The sequence below is a fragment of the Rattus rattus genome, chromosome 18 (assembly GCF_011064425.1).
Source record: "Rattus rattus isolate New Zealand chromosome 18, Rrattus_CSIRO_v1, whole genome shotgun sequence".
In the NCBI taxonomy this organism is placed as follows: domain Eukaryota; kingdom Metazoa; phylum Chordata; class Mammalia; order Rodentia; family Muridae; genus Rattus; species Rattus rattus.
The window spans coordinates 26,160,872-26,166,973 of record NC_046171.1 but is presented as its reverse complement, the minus strand read 5'-3'; positions in this window follow the sequence as shown (position 1 = coordinate 26,166,973).

Sequence of the window (6,102 nt, the reverse complement as noted above, 5' to 3'; positions counted from 1 at the left end):
GGTGGGGAAGGGCTGGAGTTGCAGATACAAGTGGCTAGTGTCCAACCAGCCACTTCCCTCTCTATAAGTCTCGGTGCTTTTTTGAGATCATGATGGCCATGCATACTGAAGAGTGGATCCAAGTCTTACCCAGTTTGCCTTGCAGTTCTTCTAGTCTGGAGGCAGGAACTTTGGATCTCTGCTCTAGCAGCCCAGGGTAAATGGGTAATCTGATGTCTGCAAGGAGTTTAGCAATTGGGAGGGAGTTTAGCCCATTCTGCGCCTGTGTGCCCTGCAGCTGATACACCCTGGCACAATCACACCCACCAGCCAACACACCTGAAACACGGGCAGAGGATGCACAAGCCCAGAACTTCCCAACCTCAGGACGCACTTCTGCATCTGTTGGTGTGCCCCATAGGATCCTCTCAGCGTCTCTCCCCCAGGGCTTTACCCACGGCTGTGCAGTTCTTCATGGGTTCCTTTGATTCCGTCTTGTTGGTCTTTTGTTTTTAACTTACCTGGAGTTTTGTTTTTGCGTGGTTTGTGTTGTTTTGTTTGGGTGGGGTTTTGTTTGTGGTTTTTAATATGTTAGCTTTTTGAGACAGGATGCTGCCATGTAGCTCAGGCTGGCCTCAAGATTCTTCTACCTCAGCCTAATGCATGCTAGGATTGCAAGAGTGCACCTTCATGGCCCCTCTACAGACTCATTCTCATGCTGTCCTCCTGGCCCTCATGGTATCTCTACAGTCATCCATGTACTCGTGATCACTTAGAGCTCGCTCCTCTCTGTTCCTTCCTGGCCTGAACTTGGAGCCCCTCCTCCACCCCTTTCTGTCAGTGCTTCCTTCAAGACCTGATCTGAGGTAGCAGCCAGTTAATTCCTTACCTGAGTTCTTCTGCTCTCCCAAACCTACCTGGTTTTTAGGACCATGGTCTCCCACCACTCTGTGTGTGTGTGTGTGTGTGTGTGTGTGTGTGTGTGTGTGTGTGTGTGTGTGTGTGTGTGTGTGTAATCGTGTAATCTTGAACTTCTAATTCTTCTGCCTCTGCTTCCTGAATGCTGGGAGTACAGGTGGGCACCATCATGCCCAGCTTCTCCAGAGTTGAGTCAGACACAGGGATACATACATTCTGGGCTGCCAACAGGGGTGGGGGCAGGGTTGGGGAGGATCCCAACCCTCAATAATTCTCTTTTTCACTCTGTTTTAAGGCTAGGCATTGGTTCTGGAGCTTCATCCGAGCTAGACAATTGCACTGCTCCTAAAATGTATCACCATCTTCCTTTGTTCCTTGGCTTCTTTGTTTCTTTCTTTGTTTCTCTTAACTTCTGGGAAAGTTTTCCAGGAGCGTCTTGAATTTATCACAGCCTTTCTACCACTGGCCTCTCAAGTATCTGAGATTGTAAAGCTGTCCCACCAGGCCCAGCCTCCCTGGCTCCCTTATGTTCAAGTCCCTTATACAAGATGAAGGTAAAAAGGCTGTCAACTGCACTGTCACCTGAGGGACAGACCTGAGAGTAAGCCCTGTCTGGATAGAGTGGCCGAGGTGACCAATGCAGGGGTGACTGTGTTGAGGAGCAAGAATGTTGAACTCTTAGTGGCTCCTGGCTATAGGACAGAGGACAGACCAAGTACAGTGTCAGGGATTAGGCTGGGGGTGGGGTTGGGATGGGCAAATGGTAGCTACAAATTGTGGATGATGTGGATGGCCCCTCACAGGCTCTATGGGCCTGCCCACTCAGGCTACTAGGTAAGGAAGGCTACCTCAGAAGGAGGATAGTGTATCCTGTTATTGTTCAGTGACCTTCTGCAGGCTTGGTATAAGCCTAAAGCTAGCAAACGCCCTGGCATGAGATCCCCAGAAGCTGCCAAAACCTAAGTCAGGTCCCTGAGTGTGAACCTGACCTTGGGACCCCATCTGGTGAGACAGCGTTGGGTCCTTCTTGGTCATAGAACGAATATTCTATTTTGCCAGAGGGCAGCCAAGACACTAGAGATGAGTAGAGATGAGGTTGACACTAGACCCTCTTCCCACCCCAGCCATCCTCCGCAGAGCTGAAGTAGGGCCCTTCCAGGAGAGAGCGGAACACCTCCCCCACACTGCCCCTTCCTCCCCTGACAGCCCCTGCCCCCAGCACTGAGCATCCTTGGGTTGCACCACAGGAAGACACAGGCATTGCCCAAGCTGTGGGCCTGGCCTAGCAAACCTCAAACCCTCCTGAAAATCAGGGCAGGCAACGGGGGTCCAACTTCCTCCTCAGCTCAGAAGCCAAAGAAATCAGAAAGGGACACAGAACAAGACACAGCAGGGGGCAATCCTGTTCAAGTCCCCCACCCTCCAGCCCCAGCAGCCTGAGTGGTGTCAGACTCTCTTCCAGGGACTGTCAAGGGGTATGGGACAGTGGCCATGAGAAGGCTGTTCTCCAGCCTGTTCTTGTCTCTTAGTAATGGCTGAAAAGACTGGGGCAGGGTAAGGTTCAAGCTGAAGTGGGGGGAGGCAAACGTTCATAACTGTAATCACGACCGTGCAGAACACAAGGAGAGCGTGAGGCCTTCCCTGGTGAGCATTATGGTGTCACATAGTGCCATGTATTAGGAAGAGAAATAAAAAACCCACCTGAACTGCAGAGGGCATGGGAGAGATTTTGAAGGGACGGGAAAGCTGTTCTAGTGTCCGGTCTATTTCAGCCTCAGTGTGAGGCGTTTCTCCACCCCAGTGAGAAATGTTAGCAAATGATTACTATCCTTTACACACATTTATTTATTTACTCTGCGTGTGTATTTATACGGATGCAGGTTCTTGCATGCCAAGCTCCTGAAGGACAGAAGACAATAGCAGAAGTTGTTTTTTCTCTTTCCACCCAGGGATTGATGTCAGGTCGTGAGGCTTGGTGACAAGTGCTTAGAGCGATTGAGCCATCTCGCTGTTCCCCTTCCCCATCTTTGCTGCCTCGTTAAAGACTCCTTAGGGACTCTAAGATCCAAGTAGTTTGTGTTTAGCAGTGGGGTTCAGTCCACAGGGCTACCAACAGTAAGACAGCCCCAGACCATCTGCACTAGGAAGAATATCAAGGTCAAGGCAGGTCCGTTATTCGCACGCAGTAAATGCCCAGAGAGGAAGTGCCAACTTAATGTCACACAGGCTACTTCTCAGATAAACATCTTTGGCTATGACACTGCCACTGCCCAAAGCTACACAGGCTAGTCTCAAGGCTACTGGCCCCGCCTACTTTGGAAACAGTCTTCAAAGACCCTGTCCCCAAGACACAGAGCTATTTATTATCCTAAGAGTCATCACCTCCTCGGGGCAGTGACCCCCTTCTTAAGTCTAAAGTCTTTCCATGTCTCCATCACTGTGAAGCTAGCTTCGGGGACAAACAGAACTAAGAACAAAGTGTTCTAAATTTTTTTAAAGATTTATTTATTTTATTTATTTACACAAGTACACTGCAGCTGTCTTCAGACACACCAGAAGAGGGCATCGGATCCCATTATAGATGGTTTCGAGAGCTACCATGCGGTTACTAGGAATTGAACTCAGGACCTTTGTAAGAGCAGTCAGTGTTCTTAACCACTGAGCCATCTCTCTACATATATGATATATATATGGAGAGTAACACACATACCATAATGCATGTATGGAGATAAGAGGACAACTTGTAGGACTTGGTTCTTTTTCTACCGTGCGGATGCCAGGGATTGAACCTGGGTCAGTAGAGCTTAACAGCAAGTGCCCTTATCTGCTGAGCCATCTTGCTGGCCCCTGTAAATGTGAAATAAAATAAAAGTTTCTTGGGACCGATGACATAGCTCCATAGCAGGGTATGTGCTTAGAGTGTTCAGAATCCATGGTCCAATTCGTGAAATAAATTGATATTTTGCTTCAGTGCTAAAATATAATTAAGATAATTACTGGGGACTTCTGCCCTCCACACACTCTTGAAACATGTATATGTGTGCGTGCGTGCACACACACGCACACACGCACACACACACACCCCACCTGAGAGAACAACTTAAAGGAGAATAGTGTGTCTTGCTTACTGTTTTAGAAGCTCTGTCTGTGGTTGCTTGGCCCCCACACACTTGAGCAGAACATCATGGAGGTAGGAAGATGTGTTGTAGGTTCCCCATCTCATAGTGGGCAGCAAGCTCAAGAGAGGGATGGACTGGGCACCGGGTATAATCATCCAGGGCCCCCCCCCACACACACACACAACCCTCTCCTTCCAGCTTGGCCCCACTTCCCAAAGATTCTATCACCTTCAGAAGTGCATGCTCAACAGAGGACACAGCCTTCCACGTACGAACCTGTGGAGACGTTTCCTATTCAAACCAGAGCAAGTGGCTTGCTTTGACCAGGGTCCCTGCAGGAGCGGTGTGCCATATGAAGAAAAGGCTTGACTCGAAAGTTTAATGGAGGAACTCTTCAGAGGGGGCTAACCAAGCGCCTAGAGACCAGCAGACGCAGCCATCATGATGCATGAGGAAGAGGGATGTTAGTGACGGTCCTTGTCGCTGTAACAGAATGTCTGACATGAGGAACTTAAGGTGGAAGGGTTTGTTTTGGCTTACACTCAGCCCTTCATGGCAAGGAAGAGATTAAATAGTGATTAAGGCAGCGGGAAATGCGTGCAGGGGCCTAGGGTGTGTTTAAAATGTTTTTATTATTATTCTATGTATGTTATTGTTATGTTGTGACACTAGGAAATAAGGCAGCTGGTCATATTGTATCCATAGTCTAGAATCAGAGAGGAGGAGGGGGGAAGGGGGAGGGGGAAGAGGGAGGGGGGAGGGGGCAACTCATGGACTGGCCTGGCTCGCAGTAGTGTGGGCTCTCCCATCTCAACCCAGCTTGGAAACTCTCACACACACACCAGAAGCTTGTCTCCTCGATGATTCTAGACCCTTTCAAGTTGACAATTGTCCTGTCAGCTTGACACAAGCTAGAGTCTTCTGGGAAGAGGCTCTTCAGTTGAGGGATTGCCTGTGGCACGTCTGTGGGGCCTTTTCTCCATGACTGATCACGGTGGAAGAGCCCAGCCCACCGTGGGTGAACCATTCCTCGGTAGGTGGGTCTGCGCTGTGTAAGAAACTAAACTGATCAAGCCAGTAAGCAGCGTTCCGCCATGGTCTCTGCTTCAGTTCCTGACTCTGGGTTCCTGATCGAATGCACGGGTTACACACTAAAGACATCACAGAAGGAATATCTATCCAAATGTGTCTATCTCGCATTAAGGGATGAGAAAGAATCTTGCTCTTGAAGTAGATGACCAAGAAAGAGCTCAAGTTTGAATTTTCCACTTTCTCTCTGTGTGCTTTCTTAAAATGTTTGTTTAATGTATATGAGTACACTGTAGCTATCTTCAGACACACCAGAAGAGGGCATCAGATTCCATTACAGATGGTTGTGAGCCACCATGTGGTTGCTGGGAATTGAACTCAGGACCTCTGGAAGAGCAGTCAGTGCTCTTAACCACTGAGCCAACTCTCCAGCCCTTCTCTGTGTTTTTTGTCTGTTTGTAGTTGTGGTTGTTGGTTCTTTTGTCTGTCTGGTCAGTCCCTGTTGCCTGTCCATTATGCCTGTGTGTTTTGTCTGCCTGTAATTACCTGCTCTGTCTTTGTCTGACTCTCTGTGTCTCTGTCTGTGTGTGTGTGTATGTGTGTGTGTGTGTGTGTGTGTGTGTGTGTGTGTGTGAGAGAGAGAGAGAGAGAGAGAGAGAGAGACAGACAGACAGACAGACAGACAGACAGGCAGGCAGGCAGGCAGGCAGGCAGGCAGGCAGACAGACAGAGTCAGAGAGATCTGTGTCTTTCTCTGTATCTCTCTCCCTAACAAAGGCTTTGCTCTGTATTTGTTAAAGAACACAGAAATCATGATATAAAAATGATGGATTCTCTAATAGAGCTTTATGAGGGAAAACATTACTCAAGAGACCCAGAACAGCACTCAAGCCACACAAATGTGACTTCCAACATGTGTGGGGTATTGGTTGCTTAAAGTTGCTTTTAACCTGTTGGCTGCTTTCAGCAAATAATTACCACAACACACACACACACACACACACACACACACACACACACACACACACACACACACACACGTCAGGGGCATGGAAGA